Below are 25493 nucleotides of genomic sequence, written 5' to 3' on the forward strand. Positions count from 1 at the left end.
CATTTGAGTCCGCGGAGCACGGTATCCATAAATCGCTCGAATGTCGCTGGAGCGTTGCATAAGCCAAAGGGCATAACGTTGAATTCAAAGAGACCGTCAGGTGTCACGAAGGCTGTCTTCTCCTTGTTTGAGGGGTGCATGGGAATTTGCCAATATCCTGACCGCAAATCAACAGAAGAGAAATACGACGCGGAGTGGAGGCAGTCGACGGCGTCATCTATTCGTGGTAGGGGGTACACGTCTTTCTTTGTGACGGTGTTTAGGCGGCGATAGTCCACACAGAATCTCCATGAGTTGTCTTTTTTCTTGACTAGGATCACAGGAGCAGCCCAAGGGCTAGATGATTCCTGGATCACTCCTTTCTGTAACATTTCTTCGACCTGCTCGGCGATGACTTTTCTCTCTGAAGGTGAAACGCGGTAGGGCTTCTGACGAATTGGCGTTGCTTGCCCTGTATGGATGCGGTGTTGCATAGGAGACGCCGGTGGTGTATGGGACGCTCGTTGGCCTTGAGCAAAATCAAACACTGTGGCGTAGCGAGCGAGCACAGCTTCCAGCAGACACTGCTCACTAGAAGACAGCGACTTGTCAATCATGCGCTTAAAGTCAGCAGAATTATCATAGATGGAGTCGGGGTTGGATTTTTTTTCGGCAGTTGACATTTCAACCGTTCCGACGCTGACAATGGCTTGTTCATCAAAACTTGCCAGTTTAAGTCCAAATCGCGCCACTTCCACAATCCAAAGTTGCCCCCCACTCACGCAAGAAATCAATTCCTAAAATAATGTCATGCGTTGTACGTGCAAGCACAGTAAATTCACTTCTAAATGTCTGCTCCCCTATCATAACTGAAACAGAACAGACCCCAAGTGGGCGTAACATTTCCCCGCCAACTCCACGAAAGGTAGCGTTCCGATCCCAAGAAAACATAACTTTTTGTCCAAGACGATTTTTGAAGGACAGGCTCATAACAGAAACTGCCGCCCCAGTGTCAACTAAAGCAAAAGCACTCACATTGTCAACTAAAACGCACACTTTGTTTTTAAACAATTTTACACAAGGGGGTCTTGATGAAGATGAACATATTGCGGCCTCACCCCCGTCGGTCGCACCAGCTAGTTTCCCAGCGGCGGCGGTGATAACGAGCGACGACGAGGTGATGGAGAGCGTCGTTGTCGTGTCGGTGGTGGTGTCAGGCTGCGATCGGAAACGGGGGAGTCACTGCGGTTTGCGCGTCCCTGCTGCAGCCGCTGGAAGGAAGTGGGATATGGCCAGGGCTCATCAGCGGGCACGCGGGGCGTGTAGGAATTAAACCGTGGAGCACGCTGCTGGCGGCGGTGGCAATACCTAGCAATGTGTCCAGCCACACCGCAGCTGTAGCAAGTGCGGGAGTCGCGGCTTGTCGCGGGTGACACCGGTGACATGGGTGTCATGGGTAGAAACGCACTCTCAGGCTGGTTGTAGGAGGGAATAGCCCGCGGAACAAATCGTTGTGGTGCATCTTGTCGGCGTCCCAGACTTGTCGGTTGCGGTGGCAAGTTGCTGCTCTCCGTACGATCAGCATAGGTCCTGCGAGGTTCTCGGAAACTCTGAGGTGCCCAGGTGGACGGTGGCACACGAGAACGATGATCAAATGCACACTGATGGCACACATGAGCGTCGTCAACAACTTTAAGGCGTTGAAGCTCTTCTTTAACTACTTGCCGAATCACTGAGGAGAGGTCGTCGTGGGTTGGGACGGACACACTTGCAATAGTAGTAACATTGTCCAATCGTCCAAACTTTGGCCCAATCCTTCTCATTTTCAGCGCTTCAAACGCCCGGCAGTGTTTCTTCAGATCAGACGGAGTACTAAGATCGTCCTTCGTTATAAGAAAATTATAAACATCTTCAGCGATTCCTTTAAGCAGATGTCCTACTTTGTCTTCGTCTGTCATGGTAGCGCTGACGATTCCGCATAATTTCAGAACAGCCTCTGTGTACGTTGTACACGTTTCGCCAGGTAATTGAGCTCGTCGGGAAAGCGTCTGCTCAGCCTTCTTTTCCTTAGAGATTGGGTCCCCGAAGCACTTGGTGAATTCTTCTACAAAGTTATCCCAGCTTGTTAGAACGCTCTCGTGGTTTTCAAACCAGAGGAGTGCGGTGCCAGCGAGAAAAAAAACGACGTTATCGAGCTGCTTCGTAGAGTTCCAGTGGTTGTGGCGACTCACTCTGTTGTAGTGTTTAAGCCAGTCGTCGACGTCTTCGTTGGCCTTCCCCGAAAAGGTGGGTGGCTCTCGCAGCGGTGTCCAGTAGCCAGCCTGACCTGCGTGATTGCTGTCTGGTCCGCCGCAGGTGGGGTCGTCATTGCCTTCTCCGGAATCGGCCATGTCCGCTGCTTGTGGTCGTAAACCGGCCAAGCGCCTACTCCGTCGGACAGTTGGTAGAGCTAGGTCGTCCAGGATCGTCCAAGATTTACCCCGCACCTCCACCAAAGATGTTACGAATGATGTTTATTTACAGGGTGAAACGGTGAAACGAGGTCACGCGCGCACACTCTACTTCGTCTTTCTCTGCCTCAGCCGCAGCCGCGCAGTGCTGCGACAATATATATATATATATATATATATATATATATATATATATATATATATATGTGTGTGTGTGTGTGTGTGTGTGTGTGTGTGTGTGTGTGTGTGTGTGTGTGTGTGTGTGTGTGTGTGTGTGTGTGTGTGTGTGTGTGTGTGTGTGTGTGTGTGTGTGTGTGAATACGACACAAGACAGCAGCAGGCAGCGTGTCTCAACCAGAGCAGCTCAAGCAATCTCGCGCTCGCGCCTCCCGGACGACTGGCGATGTGTCTGCAGCGCCGAGCATTCCTCTTCACTACAATCGCCCCCCATAGGAAAAGGAGCCATCCTGGCGACTCATGGTGAACACAGAATCATGGGGTCGTGATACGGCTTCAGGCGTTGTACGTGGACGGTTTCACGACCACGACAGCGTTGGTCCGTAGGTGGCGTGACAGGCTCGACAATATAGTTCACAGGCGATGTCTGCGCGACAACACGGTTGGTTCTTTGATATTTGGACACAAGCTTGGATGAGAGTCCAGCAGGAACGGCGGGAACCCAAAGCCACGCAAGGAAGTCCGGAAGAAAGTGACAATGTGGGCGATCATCGTCACGTCGAGACTTTTGTTGCCATTGGTCGACGGCTGTAAAGGAACGGGCAACCTGACGGCATTGGGCGTACATTCGGATGAGTCGGGTCTGTACGGAAGAATGGTGTCGAGGGTAGTCGAAGGTTCGCGGCCGTACAAGAGGAAGAATGGGGAGAAGTTTGTGGTCGCCTGTGGTGCAATGTTATAGGCGAACGTGATGAATGGCAAAATGAAGTCCCAATCAGTGTGATCAGAGACGACGTATTTGGAGAGCGTGTCGCCAAGGGTGCGGTTAAATCTTACCGTCAGACCATTAGTTTGAGGATGGTAGGCGGTGGTGGTGCGAAGAACGATGCGACATTCAGCAAGGAGCGCGTTTATGACTTTGGAGAGGAAGACACGTCCTCTATCACTCAAATGTTCGCGAGGTGCACCGTGACGGAGAATAAAGTTTTTCGGGAGGAAGGATGCTATATCACGAGCGGTGGCAGCAGGCAGAGCAACTGTTTCTGCGTATCGCGTCAAATGGTCGATGGCGACGACTATCCAGCGGTTCCCGGAAGCCGTGCTCAGAAGGGGTCCATACAGGTCAATGCCAATGCGATCGAAAGGCTTGGCAGGACACGGGATTGGCTGGAGTGGACCAGAGACATGCTGAGCAGGAACCGTGTGGCGTTGGCATTGAGGGCACGACCTAATGTACTTGTACACAAAGGTGTACATGCCACGCCAATAATACCTGGAGCGAAGCCGGGTGTATGTCTTGAAGACACCCGCATGTGCACACTGCGGGTCAGTATGGAAGGCAGAACATATTTCACCACGAAGGTGTCGAGGTATGACCAGCAACCACTTGTGGACGTCAGAGACGTAATTCCGGCGATAGAGAAGTCCATCTCGAATTTTGAAGTGAGATGCATGACGGGGCAAAGCTCGAGAAGGTGAAGGAACAGTCGACGGGTTTGAATGGAAGCGGACAAGAGTACTAATCCAGGCATCCTCCTTGCGTTGCTCCGAAGCCATGTAGCAGCCTGCTGGAACGAAAGTACTTGGTCAACGGCAGGGAGGCGGGCATCGTTTTCGGTCGACACGGGCGAAGGGGAAGGGCGTCGGCATCGGTGTGGCGGCGGCCAAACCTGTAGACTACGCGCACGTTGAAATCTCGCAACCGCTAAGCCAAGTGAGCTAATCGACCTGAGGGGTCCTTCAACGTGGACAGCCAACAAAGTGCATGGTGGTCTGTAATCACGTCGAAGGGGCGGCCATAGAGTTAGGGTCGAAATTTACCAAGTGCCCAGATTATGGCCAAACATTCCTTCTCCGTAACGGAATAATTCTTCTCGGCTTTGGTGAGGGTGCGGCTTTCGTATGCAACGACGTACTCATCGAATCCAGATTTGCGCTGCGCGAGCACAGCGCCAAGTCCAACACCGCTGGCGTCGGTGTGCACTTTGGTCGGAGCTGTCGGGTCGAAGTGACGCAGTATAGGAGGCGAGGTCAGTAGACGACGCAACTCTTGGAAGGCATCGTCACAAGCGGACGACCAGGCGTAGTCGTTCAGGTCGCTCCGCAGAAGCTGATTCAAGGGAGCGGTGATGGATGCAAAATTCAGGATGAAGCGACGAAAGTAAGAACACAGGCCAAGGAAGCTGCGAAGTTCTCTTACGGGAGAAGGTTTGGGAAAATCAGCAACTGCACGGAGCTTGGCGGCGTCAGGAAGAATACCGTGTTTAGATACTACATGGCCAAGGATGGTGAGCTGACTTGCGCCAAAGTGGCATTTCTTCAGGTTGAGCTGAAGGCCGGCGGCAGTTAGGCATTGTAACACTTCCTCCAGCCTACAAAGATTGGTGGGAAAATCGGGCGAAAAAATAACATCATCATCTGAGTAGCACAGGCACGTTTTCCACTTGAGACCACGCAAAAGGTTGTCCATCATACACTCAAATGTTGCGGGGGCGTTGCAAAGCCCGAAAGGCATGACACGAAATTCATATAGGCCGTCTGGTGTTACAAAGGCCATTTTAGGTTGGTCTTCGGGTGCCATGGGGAATTGCCAATAGCCGCTGCGTAGGTCGATAGAAAAAAAGAACTCCGGGCCTTGGAGACAGTCAAGGGCGTCGTCAATTCTCGGAAGAGGGTAAACATCTTTACGAGTTGTTTTGTTAAGACGACGGTAATCGACACAGAATAGAAGCGATCCATCCTTCTTCACGGGAGGTGCCCAGAGGCTATCCGAAGGCTGAATGACGCCGCGCTTGAGCAGGTCAGCTACTTGGTCGTCGATAACACGGCGCTCTGTCGCGGATACACGATATGGTCTTTGTCGCAGGGGCGCACTGGTACCTATGTCGATGCGATGACAAACAGTTGACGTGCGGCCCAAGGGAAAATGCTGGCAGTCGAAAGACGAACGGATCTTGTAGAGAAGGCGTAGAAGCTGGGCGCGTTGAGAAACAGTCAACGTGTCGGCGATGGAGCTATGTAAAACATCGGGCGAAGTCGGCTCCTGCGCGGGGTTAGAGGTCACTCCAGCGACCTCATGAGTGGCGATGGAACCAGTTGGCATGTCAATGATGGCAGCAGGGTCGACACACTGGGCACGGCCAACGCACACCCCACGAAGCAAAGTGAGAGGACAGGACAATCGGTTGGCGACGAGCAGTCTGCTGACGCCGGCATGAACGTCCAGAAGAGCGAAAGGCAGAGGGGAACATCTGCGACGAGCGAAAATTGCAGATGGCGTAAAAAGTACGCTGGCATTAGCAACAATGTTGCATGACACTGTGGCAAGGGCAGATGAGTGTGGTGGAATTGTAACGTCCTCGGGCAACAAATACTTTATCTTCAGGCTCACGAGCGTCAAGCAGTACTGGGGCATTACACAACGTTTGAAATTCCACTTCAGCACGAGAACAGTCGATGATGGCCTTATTAGCGGAAAGGAAGTCCCAGCCCAAAATAAGATCGTGAGAACCAAAATTTGACGGTGTAGAGGAGGCCGTTGATCGCAACGCGAGCAGTACACGCAGCTGCAGGCGTGATGCGGTCTGCATTGGCAGTTCGAAGTGACATGTTGGACAGTGGCGTCGTAACTTTTCTGAGCGAATGGCAAAGTTTGGCACTAATAACTGAAACTGAGGCACCAGTGTAAACGAGGGCGAGTGCAGCGACGCCGTCCACATATACGTCAATAACATTAGTTGGAGAAGGTAGAGGCCTTGTTCTGTTCGTGGGTGACGCAGTTCTTGCCTCTGGAACTGCGACGATTAGTTTTCCGTTCCGGCGAAGAAGGACGACGACGCATCGGCGAAAGCGAGTGGCGTCGAGTCGATGGCGAACGGCGGTCAACAAGAGGGCGGTGGCCCGAGTATATGAAGATATCTTGCCAGGGTTCTGAGACGCGGAGGATGACGGGTATGGAGAAACGTATGGTGCGGCGTCGAAGCTACGGCGGTAGGACGTTGCGCGGCGACGACAAAATCGTGCAACGTGACCAGGTAGACCACAGGCAAAACATATTGGCCGGTTGTCAGGAGTGCGCCATTGTCCACTGCTGTGTGCGTACCGCGGCTGAACGAATTGAGGAGTTGGACGCAGTGGCACGACTGATGGGGATGGCGCAAAGGTGGTGGCCGCGTGAAAGCCGGGCCATAGCTGAGAGATGCAGTCACCTCGGGAAAAGCAACGGGAGTCGGCATCGGCGGAGTCTCGCGGGCAGAAGGGAGAGCTGCGCACACTTGCTCGTGGATGACCTGGTGAAGGTTGGCCGGAAAAGGCGAAGGTGGTGGCGTGGCTGAGGACAGCAGCGAAAGCTGACGAGCGACCTCAGCACGGACGAACTCATTTATTTGGCCAAGGAGGGAGTCCATCTCAGGAGCCGCGGTCATGCTCGCGAGGGTTTCGTCGGACGCAGGGGGGCGCCGCGTGAGCAGACGCTGTCTGCAGAGCTCGTCGAAACTCTGGCAAAGCTCAATGACCTGAGAAACAGTGCGTGGGTTTTTGGACAGCAGCATATGAAAGGCATCGTCGGAAATGCCCTTCATGATGTGACGTACCTTGTCCGCCTCCGCCATCGTCGGGTTGACACGCCGGCAGAGGTCGACGATGTCCTCTATGTAGCTGGTGAACGTTTCACCAGTTTGCTGGGATCGGCTTCGTAGGCGTTGTTCAGCACGAAATTTGCGCACGCCAGGGCGGCCGAAAACTTCTGCGATGCCGGTTATGAAGCTAGCCCACGTACGGAGATCGGCTTCGTGGTTTTTGAACCACAGCTGGGCGACGCCCGATAAATAGAAGATCGCGTTGCCGAGCTTGTGGGGATTGTCCCATTTGTTGGTATTGCTGGTGCGTTCATACGATTCCAGCCAATCTTCAACGTCTTTCTCATCGGTGCCGCTGAAGATATCAGGAACCCGCTGACGCTGGGCACCGGCACATACGATGGCTGGAGTAACCGGTGGGGATGTCGGGCTGGGGTCGTCAGGCATGACGGATGACAGAGTTCTGGTGCGTAATTCCAGGTCGGGGGAGAACCGCAGCACCTCCACCAGAATCTAATATGAATACGGTACAAGAGAGCAGCAGGCAGCGTGTCTCAACCAGAGCAGCTCAGGCAATCTCGAGCTTGCGCCTCCCGGACGACTGGCGATGTGTCTGCAGCGCCGGGCATTCCTCTTCACTACAATATCGTTTTCTTTCTCGACGGCAATCAGTACTGTTTCTTGATGTCGGTGGTGGCGAACGCCGACAGTCCAAAACCTTGCTGCACAGCAAAGGAAACACATTAGCTGCGTACGGCGGAATGTTGGTTGTTGAGAACGTTGGGGTCGCGGAAGGTGCTGGGCTGGCAGGACTCTCCTTCATGCAGTCGAAGTTCTCGGTGAGAGTTGGCGCAATGTGGAATGCACTGCGAATGACTAGGATATGGAAGAAACACAAGGAGTAAAGGCATTACTAGTCAGGCCAGGACTGGAGGCTCTGGTGCAACCCGATGCTCCAGAAACTGTGCGGAGTTCATCGGACGTTGTCAGCTGGCTTTTAGTTGCGTTGCTGACCGAAGGCAAGCGATCGCTGAATGAGGGACCAATGGGGATTGTTCGAATGGCAATGGTACGTGGGCCCTCAACGTCCCAGCAAATGTTCTGTAGACAACTGTATCTGACGCGGTAAAAATTCAGCACAGCCTCGAGCAGTTCGTCCTAGGGGCGCAGGCCCGGCGATGGGAGCGTGTGACAGTGTATCAGGTCAAGGGGCAGTTCTACATCGAGGAGCAAGTACCCTGCACTTGAATCTCCTGAATGTAGTCGAGGTTCAGCTCCACAACCGAACTGCACAAGCCATGCGTCGACGTACTGCGACCGGTAAGGCGGAATCAGGGGGCTTAATATGGGTTTCAGCTCTCCTCCAGTCATCTATAGCCATTACAGAGTGTCGCCGCGCAGAAGACTGCGTCAGGTTTCGGGTCACCACAACTGTGGACGTCGCCAAGAAGGCGACCGCGGCCACAGTTATTAAGGAGTGGAGATGCAAAGATGCGCAGACAAGCAACGGCTACGATCACTCGACGATTGTTCAGTCAATCAATCAATCAATCAATCAATCAATCAATCAATCTATCTATCTATCTATCTATCTATCTATCTATCTATCTATCTATCTATCTATCTATCTATCTATCTATCTATCTATCTATCTATCTATCTATCTATCTATCTTTTTCGCCTTATGCGTGCAATATACAGCGAAAAGAGGTGGCTGCAGAAGAAAACTTGCTCTATCGCAGCTTGACCGAGCTCCTGCCACCCGAACAGCAGCACTCATACAGAAATTCAAACGCTTGCGTTTAGAGTTTCAATGTTGAGGACAACCCATCGCATTTACTCATCTTGAGTAACTATATTTCTGTTACATAAAACAGCAAGAGATATCCTAACATGGGTGCGAAGTTTAATCACACAAATATATATATATATATATATATATATATATGTGAACGAGAAGAACGGGTTAACCGAGGGGCCCGATATTTATGTCATATCACAAGAATCCAACAAACACTGACATCAGGGACAACATAGAGGAAACTACTGGTGCGTAATAAATGAAATAAATAGATGATAAATTAATGGAAATGAAAGTGGATGAAAAAACAACTTGCCGCAGGTGGGGAACGATCTCACAACCTTCGCATTACGCGTGCTACGCTCTACCATACCAAGTGAACTACCGTCGCGTCGTTTCCCCATCCACTTTTTGCGAACGTTGTGGTATATATATATATATATATATATATATATATATATATATATATATATTGCTGCGTCACAAGTGGTGGAGTGTGCTCTTCGGTCCTCCGTCCTCTGACTCCCCGCTCAACCTCCTGGAGCTTCGATCGGGTCGCTGTCCGCCAGCATGTCGCAGGACGAGCCAACAGGCACTTCTACTTCCACCATCTCGGCCTCGGCTACCCCAGCCTCTCCTTTATCAGCAGCAGTTATCACGATGTTTATTCCGCGTCAAAGATTGGGCGAACCGACCACGCCCACAGCGCGGATCACACTCGAGAGGCAGCCCCACAAGCGATGATGAAGAAGAACCCCATATGAACCCCACATGATGATGATCATGTACAGATGACAAAGAATAGCTTATAAATTCCCACACTAAATCTTTTCGCTATCCCATTACATGAAAAAGAAGGGGTCAGCGCGTGGGTAAAGCAAGCCGCGCCTACTTGGGTAAGGTATCACTGATTCGACAAATTTCACATCGTTTCAGGGGAGGTTTGGACAACATCGGTCCGCTCACTCCTGGCTTCACGAGCCTGCTAACAGGAGGAACATGTTTTAACTTATCAAGAAAATAAAGTGTAAATCTCTAATGATTGCATCGAGAGTGTCTTATAACGATAGCGGGCCTGCACACTGAAGTGGGATAGGTGCACGGCACTCGGACCTGCATTCGCTACGAGGTAAATAGAAACTAGGACAAGAATTACGAAGAGAGCATCGACAATGGTTGCCAATGCAAGCGAACAGCCCGAACGAACGATCGCGCAAGCGCCGGCCCCGCCCCCCTCTCCCTCACTCCCCTTCCTTGCCGCGCATCCCCGCAACTCGGGTGCGCAAGAGCGCGCGCCCTTTTCCTCGGTGCCTTTCCTCGCCTTCCCGTAGTCGCCTCGTGACAGCCGCGAAGCGCGAACGCGTCCACTTATTGCTCTCCTTGGTGTGTCGGCGTCAACGCCGTCAGCGTTCGACGAAACGCTCGCCTGCAACTGCGGTGTATTTTTCGTGGACGAGAATCCGCTAGGAATTATCGTCCGCTGCGTCGTGCACGATCGGCTGGCCACCGCCGGGCGGCCAGCGATACGGGCGACGGAGAAGCGCGCGACAGCCTCCCCTCCTACTTCTCCGGTTCCTCCCCCCCATTCGCTTGCTCAAGAGCACGCGCCCTCGTCCTCGCTTTTCCCGCGACGTGTGAGCGACAGTGTGTCCCTCCCCACTCCAGTTAATCCCCTCGCCCCTCAGAGCCCGCGCCCTTTTTCTTGGCGCGTTTCCTCGACTATCCTTCCTCAAGTCCGACCTACCGTCGTACCACCGACCTACTACGAAAATTAACGCAGTAAGAGACCAAGAAAGCCCCCTGTTCGCTTTAAAGGTAATCCACGTACTCCTCATGTTATCGCCTAAGAGCGATGTAATGTGATACCCGTTTGGGAGATCCTATCAATCTCCCGTCAGGTATTCCTATTGAACGAACCTCAATTTTTATGAAGCCCACTGGGAGATGTTTTCAGCGGGAATCAGTCGAAAATTTCACTGCGACTATAATCCTGAGGCTAGAATTCCGAGCAAATTCTGCAGGTAACATTACGTTTCCAGAGACCGCATGCGGTCTATTACAAGCAACCGGCCCGAAGCTGTTTTTCAACAAACCGACATCCGAATTCATTTGTAGCAGATAGAAACTGCTAAGCGTGATTCTTGTCCTTTGATTTCGTTGTCTCCTCGCCTATACCCTAACACTTCGTCTAATACTGTGCTGTTCTGTGGTCTGGTGTCGATGTCTGTCCATTTAAAAAAAATCTATTATGGGATTTCACGTGCTAAAACCACTTTCCTATTGTGAGGCACGCCGTATTGGGGGGACTCCGGAAATTTGGACCACCTGAGGTTCTTTAACGTGTACCTAAAAATCTAAGTACGCCGGCGTTTTCGCATTTTGACCCCCATCGAAATGCGGCCGCCGTGGCCGGGATTATATCCCTTTCGGTCTGTGCCTCAGCACGACGAAGATTTCGCGTTTCAAGGTCGTGCTGTACGTCGTGTAGCTTCGCGGAGCGAAGCGTTGTGCCGCCGTCGGCGCCTGCAAAAAACGACTTTCAAGCGAGCGGCGCGTTGCTTGCCTCGAGCGGCAAGTCGCGCGGCAATTTTGCGTGTATTCACCGGCTTCATTCACTCTAGAAAAAAACAATTTTATGTAGCACGTATTGAGCAACAGAAAGCTGTATCGGGAGTTTTTCATGTTGCTCTACAATTTTCTCGTTGATAATTTTCATCTAACTATAATATTTGATAGGTTGATTAATTAATTAAGACTAATTACGCATTTAGGCACAATGAGAAAAGTAAGCTGAGTATCTCTAAGCGACGGCAAACAACATTACCTTGGTTCTGTTCAGCTACGTGGCATTTGCATATTTTTAAATCTTGGTGCATGAACACTTGTTCCGTTTATAAACAGCATGCGAGCAGTTCGCGTATAGCGGTATTGTCCAAATGGCAGATACTGTTTTGGCACTAAACAACGAATCTCACCACGCTAAATTAGAGGCGAACGGAAGTTGTGCAAATACTAGGAGCGTATTATATAGCGTGTGTTTCGGCGAACACTTTCCAATTTTTTTTTTAATTGCCTGTGGCAGGCAGATAGCACAACTCTAGTCCACGAGCTGGTCTAGCCGAAGAGGCGGACAACACTTGCACAAGAAATTGAAGTGCATAATCGGCTAATTAACAGAAATTCACTAATTAGGTTTTTAACTAATTACCTTATGGCGCATGTTGCAGTTCAGAAATTCTAGCCGGGGAGTTCGCGAGGCGGATCCTCTTGGAACGAATTCTCAGGATGAGACAAGTTTCGAGACATTTATTCCCGAACTTCGCGGAGAAATGCACTGGCGTTCCAGTTGCTTTTGTTCTTCAATGTATAAAACGGCGTTTTGTCAAGAAACTAAGTGGAACGACAGTTTGACGGTGCATATCGCGTAATGGTATCATCCACACAACTCTTTCCAAGTGGATTTGCCTTGCAGTCTTACCCGCTAGAATGTGTAAATTGCAATATGTGCCATAAGGTAATTAGTTAAGAACTAAATTAGTGGATTTTCGTTAGTTAGTCGATTATGCATTTCAATATTTTTGTGCAAGTAGTATCCGTTTCTTGGAGTAGACTAGCTCATGGACTAGAATTGTGCCATCTGCCACAGGCAATCTTTAAATTTTTTTTGGAAGTGTTCGCTGGAAAACCCTGTATGAGGCGCTCCTTATCATATTGTGCTCCCCAAGTACAGAGCACTCCCACCTGTAATCTTAGGGTAAAACATTATTGTGTCCCAGCGAGCTTTTTTTTTTTTCTTAAGTTTTTAGGAGTGTGTGGCCTTTGGCAACAACTCCGAGCTAGTAGTGTTAAATGGGGTCCAACTGGAGAGGCTGGCAGCAGTACGCCTCCGGCTACTCTATTTCACTTCTATGCAAAATTAAAGCATTAAAATGATAGTTTTTTTTAATGATAACAAAAAGGAAGCTTCGGCACGAGCAAACACTCACACATACAAGGACGATAGGAAAGAAGACGAAACATCAACAAGTGAGCTCATTTTATCTTCATAACGTTTATTTTACTGAATGATTTTAAACGTTGAACCTGGTGTACAATAGTCTCGCTCAACTTTGTGCCAATAAAACCTAGACTAAAACCTCACTAACTCAATTCCTGGCTTTACAGTGCCATTTCATCGGTACAGGGATGCAAACGCGACCTCGCGGTGAATCGGCACGTGTTAATATAACCAAATCGCTAGGACGTTCCTCATGACCCATTCAGACGTTTTAGCAGACCTGTCAAACAGACATTTTAGACTTCCTGCTTAAAAAGAAGAGAATGAAAAAAAAATGTTATCGTGGTTCCGAAAAGTCGAACCGAGAGTCACTGACGCGTGGCCTGTCTGTAGCATCTACGAGGTAAGGTTACGCGAGGCTTCGCCAAAAGGACGACCGACTCGGCACACCGGCAACAGAGTGGGCGTCGACAGGAACGACACCGCGGTCCGCCGCGATTAGACCTTTTCTTCAGACTCGGAAAGGAGGAAGACAAAGCAAAAGCAAGGAAGGCAACACGTGGCTTGGCGTGCTCCCCGATGAGCACAAAGGAAGAGGGAAGAAGACGGGGCTCCACGCGGCGCCGTCGCCGGCTCCTCCATGCGTGAACCTTATTTTTCAGCGCCGTCGCACTTAGGCGACGGCGCGCCGCCGGCAGGACCCACGGCCCCTGAGTGCGCTCTGGTTGCACGAACGTCACTGTCGTTCTTGGGGCAAGATACGCTGTGGTCGCTCAAGAACACGGGTCGTCTGTCAGCAGATCTTCAAGCGACAGCCGTAAAAGGCTACGTCTGGCAAGCTATTAGCGTCGCCCTCGGTTCTTATCGGACGGGGAGCGGGCTCCCCTAAGTGGCTCTCGGCGCGTCAGTTCCGCAGGTCAGCGCTGCGGTCTGCCGCCGGCCCGGGGGCTGCCGGCGACACGCGAGCCGACCACTCCCGCCCTTCCGGTTGCGCGTGTGTACGCCCCCAGGTGAAGAAATGCCCCCCGCTCAGGATGACATGATTGCGCGAGGTATACCGCTGTAGGCCACCTGCAGTCCTCAGCGCGATCGTCCAGTGGCTTGCACACATGAGTTCTGTGAGTAATAAGCGCATTTTGGTTCCGTTCGTGTCGGCAAGTGCAAGGAATTTTTTTTTCGCATCTTGTATGTCATAAACATTCTATTCAGTTCATACCGATCATTATACTAGCTAGAAACAAGGGCAGAGAAAAAAAGATTGCTGCACGTCCACCTACAGGGATGAGCTGGCATAGCTCTTCGTCAGACATCTTCACTATGTGCCGTGTGTCTGGTGCAAAAGGAGGCGAGAAGGACGCAGCGTTACAATAACTTCATGAAGTCTGTCGTCGTTCGCTCGGCAGGCGCCACGGAGCCAGGCGTGGAGAAGACGACCCGGACACGGATATCGCCCAGCGATCTCTGCCTCGTGTTTGGGCAAGAGTGCGGCGTCGATAACAGGAGCGAGAGGTGCTCCCGAAGTGAGCCGACAGCGCGTTCCTGGGCGGCTGATGCGCTGTAGCCCGCGTGCGCTCCGGGCTCGAATTTCAATGCAGGCGCGCCGCGTGTATCGTCCGCAGAGCGCGCCGCCAGCTGTAAAGCGCGTCGGCCACGCTGCCCCTGGCGACCTTATAAGACGGCCGCATCGTCACGCGCACCCACGTAACCGTGGCTAGCGGGATAAAGGCGGGCACCTCAAAGGGATCCTGGCAGAGGGCCTGCCGATAGGCGGCCCATAAGCTGCGCAGCGCCATAAACGCGCGCGCGCCCAGGGGCTGGCTGGCCGCCTCGCACCACCAGCGCCTATGGGACCACCCGGACGGCGTCGAAGATGCGAAAATGGTGTTTGCGCTACACGCGATAAAAAAGCGGCGGAGAGGCGGCCCACCGAGGGCCGGCCGCGGCGGCGCCAGCGCGGCTCCCTCGGTTTAGCACCCGGTCGCCTGGAGCCCAGGCGCCTCGCTAATCGGCGCCGCCGGCCGGCGACGCGACTCCGGCCGAGATACCGCGCCGGCAGTCGCCACCTGCGCGCCGCCGACGGGCTGGGCCGCGCGCACACCGCGGCCCAGATTGCGCCTGTTTGTTTGACCGTTCGCAAGCTCCCGGACCGAGATACAGCCGGGTGGCAGGAGCTGGCAGAGGCAACCATGCTGCGCTGTTTTTGGGCGACGCGGAAATTGTAGCAGGAAAACTAGCAGGCGAAAGCAAGAAAGGGAGATGCTTCTAGAGCGGGGGGAACGGTATTCTGTACGAGCGCCTTGGTTGACTTCCACGTGCGTCCAAAGATTTGTAGTTCAAAGACAAATCGCTTCGGAGTTACGAGGCATTCTGTGAGTTCGCCACCGTGCTGAACTTCGGAAAGCTGGGTTCTCAAGGGATATGCAAACGCCGCCTGTTGGTACATGGGAAAATAGAGGTATGAAAATATTCCTCAGCTTCCAACGTATCGATACGGCAAGAGACTTTGTCCATAAGGACTGATTGGCCAGCTTATATAGGGATATCTCGGGACTCACATTTAATGGTGATATTATGGCCACAAGTGGTTTCCATAATTTGAGGACTGGATACCACTGTGAGCTAACGTTAAAGACGCACTTTACTCACTATATAGTGCCCCGTGCACGAAGCTTCCACAGAGAACCATATCCCAATGCGTTCCTTCCCTTTAACCACTTCTCCAAACAGGCCTCGAGCCATAACTGAAATATATTATTTGTGATCTGATCTGGGGAACTGCAGCATCACGTGTGACAGATAAGAACTCGTTGGTCGCTCAGCGCCTGGTGTAAGGATTGGGAGGTCAATCCCACCGCTCGTAACCAGTTGTGAAGATTGGAGTCGGGCATGAATTAGATGGTAGCTGGCCCATGCCGTCGTCCAACTTATCCACGCTGAGGACGTTGTTGAAGGGAAGGACTGCTTCTCATCGAGAACGAGGAATATGGGTTTATTTACAGTATCTACATAAGGACGTTGCAGTTCATCAGTCTAGCATGACTGCGAGAGAAGTACACTGAGCAGCCGCACAACAGCGGTTTATAAACACTCGGTCCTCCCTCTATCCCTAGGTGAGGGAAACGTTCGATCAGTAGACGAGCCACCTTTTGCGCGGGAGGGCTTCCGCACCGGTTGCACGGTCCGGAACCGAGGTCAGACGGTCTTCGCAGAACTCGGGACTGACGTCAGGAACGGTGCGTGGGAAGGGGCCTCCAACTACGTTCCCTCGGGGACTCCCTTGCTCACAGCAGACCGGATCGGCGGTGGCGTGTTCCGTCACAAAGCCTGGTTCGTCGAACTCATCTCGGCTCCTGCGATGGAGAGTCGAGGACGCGCGTATTGTTCTCCGCACACAGTCGACTTAGTGACGCCGTGGCTAGAGGGTTGCGGTGGCTTTCCAGGAAAAGTCGACGCCGCTCTCGCATCTGGCTGGCAAAACTTGCACCTCAGCGGGCCGTTCTGATGAGCAGGAGGAGGAGGAGGAGGGGTGATGCTAGCTGCACGACGACGCAGCGCTGCAAATACTGCAGGCAATTGCTCCGCCCGAACGTCACTTGCCAAGTGCAGTGACTTTGGCGTGCAGTGGCGTTTACATGAATGCGACAGCAACGTCTCGCACTCTTTCGCGCATCATGACAATTGCTATGCAACAGCGTTTACATGTCGCTTTCGTCCGAAACAAGCTGTAACCCCTTTCCTTCGATTTCCCCACGGCGGCAGACGTCTCTCTTCCTCAGTGGGATAAGCTATCATTTACATGCACCGCGTAAGGCGACTTATCCCGTCTCGAGCTACCCTCTCCTGTCGCTACAAAGCGATTCGTCTTCTTAGCCCATTACCACCGCTAACATAAATGTGATGCGCTAGGAATACGATGCGATACCCCACTTGTCGCATTCATTTAAACGCCCCTTGTAGCCCGTCGCAACATATACATCACACGCAAGGCTAATACGAAAGACGGAGTTGAACTGCGAGCAAAAGGCTGCACGCTATCTACCCCATCTGGCCCTGCCAGTGCGCTAGCACATCTCCAACTCTGAATGACAGAAGAATATTAGGAAGAGCCGACACTCCTCCCTCCTAAATATACCCAATACTTTAGCCAGAAGAAAATTATATTTCCGCTTTTGTGTATACACAAAAGAAGCTATAGCGGCCCTATATAGGGCTGCTGTAGCTAAATCAGTACATCTATATACGGCAACGCTTCAGGTTCAGTATCAAATTCAGGACACTTTATATCAAATAATGGCTTATGACCCCAAGAGCTCGGCAGTACGGACACGACGATGATGCATGGAGTCTTGCCTAACACTGTCATGCGGATGTTAGCGCTGACACCATGGAGATGGGATAAAGGAGGTCGGCTTCAGTCCTATAAGATCCCCTAATAACCCTTTAGGTTGCTGCGGTTTCGACCACAACAAACGGAATTGGCTTGAGACAATCTGTTTCACGACTCTGTGTGTTTGGGAGCCTTCTTATTTCGACGGTTGTTGCTGGCCTATAACGCATGTGCGCCCAAGACTGTTAGCAACCCTGTTGCCTACTACACACCAGCATGCGAGAGTAGACGCTTCAAAACGGTGACATAAACAAATTTTTAACCGCGCGTAATGAACGCGGAGTGCACTTGTCAACGGCCAACCCCTATATTAGTCGGGTAAGGCGGGGCAAAATGAGACAGAGCATATTTAATTGATGCTGAATTGTTGTTTATAATGGTAATATTTTAAAAATGCAATGGCATTGTTTGTTGGGTCCATGCATTCCTTGTCAGCAATAATTACGGCGCTGCAATTAGCTGAAGTATGAAATAAAGATTATTTTCAGAAACTCAAAGATGTCGCATTTTTCCCGGGCCCCGGGGCAGAAAGAGGGAGGTAGAGTGGCCTAAATGAGACAACCCTAAAGAATAACATAATTCATTGCTTGAAAATGAGGCAGCTGTAGTAGTCCATGTGGGGCTCCAGCAGACAGCCTTCACCGGTGTACTCGCTACAGTTTGTGCACTGAATTCACGCAGGTGATCCACAGTTGGCATACCAAGCACTCTCAGCGCCCTTTGGTTCTACTCGTGGGGCTGACAAACCACGTTTTCTTCATATGCATGTTCTGCGCGCTGAATGGGCTCTTTTGCAATCGTTAATGTTTTCCTTTCCTTGTTTTCTTTCTTTCTTCTTTTAACCTTCTTCATTTTCTACTTTTGTGGGTGAGCGAAATTCCAAACTTTCTGGCAGCGTTTTCCAACAAAATGGCCTTGTTGGGAGATGAGGTGATAATTGTGCTCATCTCTGGATTCTTTGCTTCTGTAGCTTTTAGTATTCTTGGGACTGAAATAAATTCAATAAATTGCAAGAAGTTTCTCACTTCAGGTAGGCTCAGCGGGCGTCCCTGAACGTCTTTGCGGCGTGCGAATAGCTTTCGGTGCAGTTCCAATAAAGCGGGTCCATTGAAGGACAGATTTATGTGGTCCTTGCATGCCATTTTCGGCGAAAACAAACGGGCAAATTTGGTAACACTTCGAGCGAATGCACTTCACCCCGCTGGGTGTCATTTCGGTGGCGTTGTGCTAGACGGCAAAACAAAGTGTCATTCGGTTTTGATGAGAATGGCATTTTAGGATTGTTGAGCTTGATATGATTCTTAGCATTTTTTTAGGTTTAGTTGCAGCGGGCAGCAACTTTAACATCAGCATACCTTCAAACACAAAGCTTGACTGTATCGACCGAGAAATGTGCATTGACTGCATTCACACGTAAACCTATGACACCATACCCAGTCTGCATTAATGGACGTATACCTGGAAAGACCCATCGATTCTTGGATAAGGGACCGAAAACGTTCCTGGAGCCCTGATTGCATATACCTGCAGAAAAAAATGTTGCCGATTGCCCAGGTACTGTGATTCATGTGCGGAAAAAGATGGGGCACATCTGTACGCTCCATGCTTCAGTTGTACAGAGCTCTATTCCTAGGCTATTTACGCTACAACCTTCCAGTGTTGTCCAGTGCGTGCAAATCAAATATTCGCTCATTAGAGAGCTTACAGGGCCAAGCATTGCGCACGTCTTTAGGACTTCCTCGCTGTACATCAACAGCTGCAACAATCATGGTCGCCAAAGATTATTCCATCCAAACATACGTGGCTGTGGATTGTCTTAGGACGCATATCCGCCATCTTTCCCACGTCCCTGATCATCACTTGGCGTTCTTGCCATCGCAGAGACCTCGTGCAATGTTTTCTGAAGTTGTCATCACCCATACAGATTGTGCTCCATTAGGATACACACCAGCAGCAAGGCCTTCATTTCCCTTGTGGTGTCTCCAACAGCCTCAGGTGCGCCTAAGTATTCCGGGTGTAAATAAGAAGGTCAATCATCCAACGATAGCCCTGCAACAGATGACGCTGCTGTTAATGAATGAGACATACGGGGACCGAATCTATCTATACTGATGGTTCGGTCTCACCTACCAGCTCTTCAGGTGCTATTGTCATTCCGGCTAGGAAAACCACAATCAAATTCAAACTCTCCCGCATGACAACATCAACGGCGGCAGAGATTGCTGCCCTGCGTGCTGCTGTCAAATGTCTCCTACGAGAGACACCTACGAAATGGGTCATTTTTTGCGACTCTAAGGCAGCACTTCAGACTCTGCATTTCAGAGTTACACAAAAATAAGAGAAAATCACCATTAAGCAATCGCTAAAGGACATGAAATTATATTCTAGTGGCTACCTGGACATACCGGCATTGCTGGTAATGACCTCGCCGACGAAGTCGCCTGGTCTGCCCATCCGAAAGCCCGACCAGTTTCAATCCCCTTATTCCGAACCGACGCGGCAAGAAAGCTTCATATCATGGCTAAAGCTATGACACACAAATACTGGTCTTCTCCCAACCTCCAGAAGTGTCATCTTGATAGGCTGGATCAATTCTTAAAGCTACCAGTGCCATCAAAAGTTTCCCGCTCTTGTGCCGCCTCTGGCTCGGGGTGGCATTACCGAAGGCTTACTCGTTCCGGATTGGAATGGGGAATACGCCCATGTGCGACTTTTGTGGAAGCACAGAAACGATTAAGCACATGTTATTTATCTGTCCCCAATACGACGTCGAGCGTGAACCTCTCCAGATATCATTGAACCAGTTGGACTCTAGACCTTTCTCGGTAATGAAGATTTTTGGACCATGGCCGTACGCGTCGATGGCACAGAAAGCCACAAAAGCGCTGTTGAGCAACCTCAAGTGGACAGGTCTTGGCAACCGTGCGTAGACTCGGTGCGAACCTTCAACTGTGCGCGAAACTGTGCTCTCTCTCTGTCTCTTAATCCCCATACCCCCTTCCCTCAGTGCAGGGTAGCAAACCAGATGTGCGTCTGGTTAACCTCCCTGCCTTTCCGGTCTTCCTTTCTCTCTCTCTCTCTCTTTGAGGCTCAGAAACGGTTACTCTTCTGTCAAAAAAGGAAATTGTTATCTGGAAGAAGATCTGCAATAAAAAATAAAATATCATAATCTCGTTAACGCACCTATTCGCTTTGAGTCAACACAAGCACGCATCCAAAATCCAAAGAGTCAAAATGGCGGACGAGTGTTCTGGCTTCCCTGCTGTGTTCTCAATCTATCCGAATGAACGACTTGATAATGTCGGACATGGAAATTGAGAAGGAAGCGGCTGTCACAGCGGAAATAGAAGACCCGCTTCAGGCAAACACATTGACTGTAGCTGCCATTGCGGCTGAAGCTTTGCCCACCGGTCGCTGGCGCGTGAAGGGATACAAGCGATATGAGGAGTATATATATAGCTTGAGGAAACACTGCCGAACCGGCACCGAGTTTCATTTCAAACAGTCCCTGCATGTTTCTCCTACCACGTTTAGGAACTTCGTAGAGTCACGGGCTCCTGCTCTAAGCGCATGACTACAAACGTGGAAATACCGTTTTCTGTATAGAGAAGATAGTGGCAGTCCGCCTCTATTGTTTGTGATTTACAGCTGAGGACCGAACCATCGTACACGTGTTCGGGATCGGTCGTTTGACTGTGCACGTTAGCTGGAGAGAATTTCGCCCTACCATCATCGGGCGACTCGAGGGCGAGTGCCTGCACATGCGTCGAGATGAGGTGGCGGCACAGATAAGGGAGTTCTACGCCGTCATCGGCTGCCCGCAGGCCACGGTTCCCTGGATGGGCGTCATTTTCCCATCTCACCCTCACATGAGCATGCAACAGATTACTAAAACTACAAATGATGGTAGGTTTTCCTGTGATATGTGTATCACACTGGTACCAGTTGCTTAGTGACTTGTCTATATTAAGTATGACATATTTTTAGATTCAGGAGCATGCAGTCCATCAATAACGAAGGTGCTTGTTTTTTCTCTTTCAATATATATGTTTGGCTGCAGTGAGGCCGCATTTACCCTAATGTTTTGAATTCTGCAGGTGCATGCTATATTTAAATGCCGTGAAAATGAAGAATTTATTAAATGTAACTGCTGCTGGGAATTGGTACATGAAGCTTTTTTTTCATCTTGCAGGCAGAGCATCATGCTGTTCGCTCTTGTGGACCCCAACTACTGTTTTCGGTGCATTCATCTTGAGAGCCCAGGAAGGGGGCACGATGCTACTGTTTATTTACGTTCAGGGTTGGGCATCCTTGTTGAAGGTGACCACTTCAGGTCCTCTGTGGCTCTTGTAGAGGGCTGAGCTGTGCGACCAGTTATACTGTCTCACTAGACTGTCCCCTTGACATCTCCTCAAGCCATTTGTGCAAACCCGAATTGGAACATCTGACGGAGAGCTTCGATAGCAGCTCTCAAAAACAAGAATAATTGTGGAAACCGCATTTGATAGGTTGAAGGCTCGCTCTCGCTTTGTTGCGAAGAGAATGGAAAGTCGCATTGCTAACACAAAATTAAGCCGTTAGGGCTGCATGCACATTGCACAACATTTGTAAGAAGTTGAGGATACGATAGCACCTGAGCGCAGTCACGTGGATTTTTTTCGTATTTCGCGTGTTTTCTTAAAGCGCCGAAAAAAATAACCACACAGCATGTACATTGCCGCAAGAATTGGATCGGTCATTTCTAAATCCCCTCTACAACATGATGAAACGCGCTTGGCTCTAAAATGAGTAATAAAAATATTGCATACTTGATCTCAGTTGATTAACTAATTAAGCGGAATTTTTAAAAAATGCTGTAAGGAGCGTCACATGACGGAAAACCATTAGTCGCTGGTTTAATTCAGCTGTTTGTTGTGTTGGTTCAGCAGTTTAACCACCTTCCTTAAATCCTTGGCTCAAGTTACGTTAAACACCCTGTACACTGAACATTAAAATGCTCCACGACGCTGTTTATTTCATAAAAAACACTGTGCATCTTCAGATACTAGAGTTTAATACCTTGCTGCACTAGCGTGAAAATAGCGTGTGCTTGCAGGAGAGCTGTCATAAACAGTTACGCAGTAGTGCGCGGGTACTGGCAGAGTGCTGGACCGTATTTTCCAGAAAAGCCACGCTGTGTGCACAACACTCGCGTGTTGTGCAGGCGACATTGCTATGCTGTTGTCCTGTGTCAGCAACACATCGTTTAGTGGCAGGGACCCTAAAATGTATGGAGAGGTCCCAATAGAATTTCCATGGGATTCCCCCTGAACGTGTCCTCTTTTTCGGTTCAGTAGCCTCCAAAGAAACGTAAACAGGGCTAGCGCTGAAGCACTAAGTATTGTCGTATTGACTGAGAATTCAGAAACCTTTCTTTTTAACTTGATGCATCTCACCGTGAATGTTTTATGGTTGTTTTTGTACATTTCATTGAAAGGACGCGGTACTGTGCCATATGACAGCGGGATATAAAAGAAATGACCCTCCCCTGTACTTGTTGCCCGAGTTTACAATCTTCTTCTTCACCTCCTTTGTTGACCTTTGGTAACTGCGCGCCGACCTTCCCCCCGATCGCCTCGTAGACTTTATGGTAGCGTTTTGCGCGGCGTAAATCGCGTAAGTGCTCTTCCCAAAGAGAAATCAACATCCCGTCTTCTTCATCTTACCAGGACGTCTTGACTGTACGCACGTTCCACAATCTCGCTTCAACACTAGCCATCGCCCAAATAAAGAAGGTGCATGACTGCAAGTAAGACTGGAACCGCTGCGACGCAGAGTGAAAATACTGATCGTGTCGAGAAAACGAAGCGCCCAACACGTACGGGGACGTATAGACAAGCCACAAGACAAGCACTCACTGACAAAGTGACAAGCGAAGCTTTATCTCCAAAAAGATGGGGTACAACAGCGAGAAGTGAAAGCAAACGTACAAAAGCAGCCAAAAAAGAAAAAGAACACGTACAGAAAATAAAGTACCGTTTACAAATTGCTCACTTCCGCGTGGCAGCTTCCACGCATGGCTCTCGGCATCTGTAAAGAAAAGGAGACACTCGCGAAGATAACGTGCGGAGGGACAATTGAAACTGCAATGAACCAAAAGGCTAACGAAATGCAGAAGGGGGCACGGCAAGCCGTGTGCCCGAGGGCAGCGCCTGCCACGGGTGAACGGGAGACGAAACTAATGATACACATATATGGCGACGGCACCGCTGGGCTCGGCGAACATACTTGGAGCGGAAATACAAGGAGTGAATAATTCTGGCCTCCAGGTGAACTGCCGGTAGGGGCGGGAATGGTTTAAACGAAAGGGCGGGTAGCGTAGAGATCTGCATGACATCGCCGAGCGTTGACACGAAGCAAAACCGTGACATCGGTCTCTCTTGCAGACAGCACGGCTCCCGCGGCGCTGACGATGGACGCTCCGACGCCATGACGACGTGCTACCAACGTGATGCAAGCTGGGTGCAGTCGTCATGACATCATCGCATCCAAGGCAAACAGAGAAAGAATGGCAAATTTCATTTGATATCGTACGCGGACGCTTATAACAGTTGAAATTACAGAAAAAAAAAGTGGCCTTAGAGTTACTGCCGACTCGGCATTGAGAATTTTTTTTAATATCTTCTTAAAGCGTTGTTGTCCGCGTTACACACTTCATCGCAACGAAGTGAGTGCGCTGAACGCACTCGCTGGCAAGTGCACTCCATGGCAAGTGTTGCTGAGCATTTCCGTCTGACAGCCGTCGAATGACACTAACGGCCGGCGAAGTGCACTCGGTCGAAGTGTCACTAAATCTGTCCGTCTGACTGGGGTATTAGGGTATTACATCCAACGCCTTTACAGCAAACATCTCTACAGCGAAAGGACCTGTATAACGAAGGATTTCTTACGTCCCGGCCGAATTCCTATCTTTTGTATGCATGTATTGTGAACGCCTCTGCAGCAAACACCTCCAAAACAAATTTGCCTGTACTACGTAGAAATTTAGACGACCCCTAAGACCGATTTGTTGCTTTATAAGAACGCCACGTAGCGGTGCTACCACTGTTCCCTGCAGACGGTACCAAGCTGCGCTCCGAGCTGGCGCTAATGGCAGCGCCATAGAGACGCACTTGACCGTGCCGCTGTCAGAGTTACTGCTACACTGCTCCAGGAATTGCTCAACTTGTACGCTCTTTTTCTTTTAGCGCATCAGCGGGTACGACGGCTGACGAATACATCGCAGTTGATGGCGGCGTGACGGTGCAACTGTAACTGACGACGTCTTCAAAGCCAGCTACAGCGGACACAACGCCAATGTGAACGAAGGCAACAATAATGATCCAGTAAACAAACCAAGGATTTCGACGGCAAGGGAGGTGATAGCGACATTCGACGATCTGCAGCTTTAGTTTGCCAATAGCTCCAGTGGTTGGCTGTGGAGCAAGCATGCCGTGAAATTCGGTCCAATAAACTTGGCTGCCGTCGCACATTCTGTGAGAAAAAGTGTCCACAAAACAATTAGCGACTTATTTCACGAAGTCTCTCTTGAATTCATGTTATTGAAATATTTTCTTTTTATTGGCGTAATTAGCCTGCTCTAGCGTAAGCGGTACGGTGCGCGACTTTTACAACGAAGTGACCTGTACAACGAAGAATTTTGGAGGCCCCGAGCATTTCGTTATAAAGGCGTTTGACTGTAACCCGCCGCGGTGGCGTAATGGCTAAGGAGTTGTGCGGTTATAAGCCCGAGGGCGCGGGATCGAATCCCGGAGCATTTCGATAGGGGTCAAATGCAAAAATGCCCGTGTACCGTGCATTGGGTGCCCGTTAAAGAACCCCAGGGGGTCAAAAACTTCGCGAGAGCGTGGCTAGGGAAAAGAAGGAAAACCGGAAAACAGTAACTTTAATTGATGGAGAACTGTACTGGGACTGCGGTGTATACGTTCGAAAATATAAGTGAGCTAATTTCTGGACCTTTTGGGGAGACCTCCGACTCACGGGCACTCAGTCGGCATTTCTTCCCCTCTAAAGCCCATGGCTCGACCACGACAGTTTTGTAGTCAATCAAAGTAATACGTAGGCACACCAGTAGGCAAAATATTAC

This window comes from Dermacentor variabilis, chromosome 1 (genome assembly GCF_050947875.1).
Source record: "Dermacentor variabilis isolate Ectoservices chromosome 1, ASM5094787v1, whole genome shotgun sequence".
Taxonomy (NCBI): Eukaryota; Metazoa; Arthropoda; class Arachnida; order Ixodida; family Ixodidae; genus Dermacentor; species Dermacentor variabilis.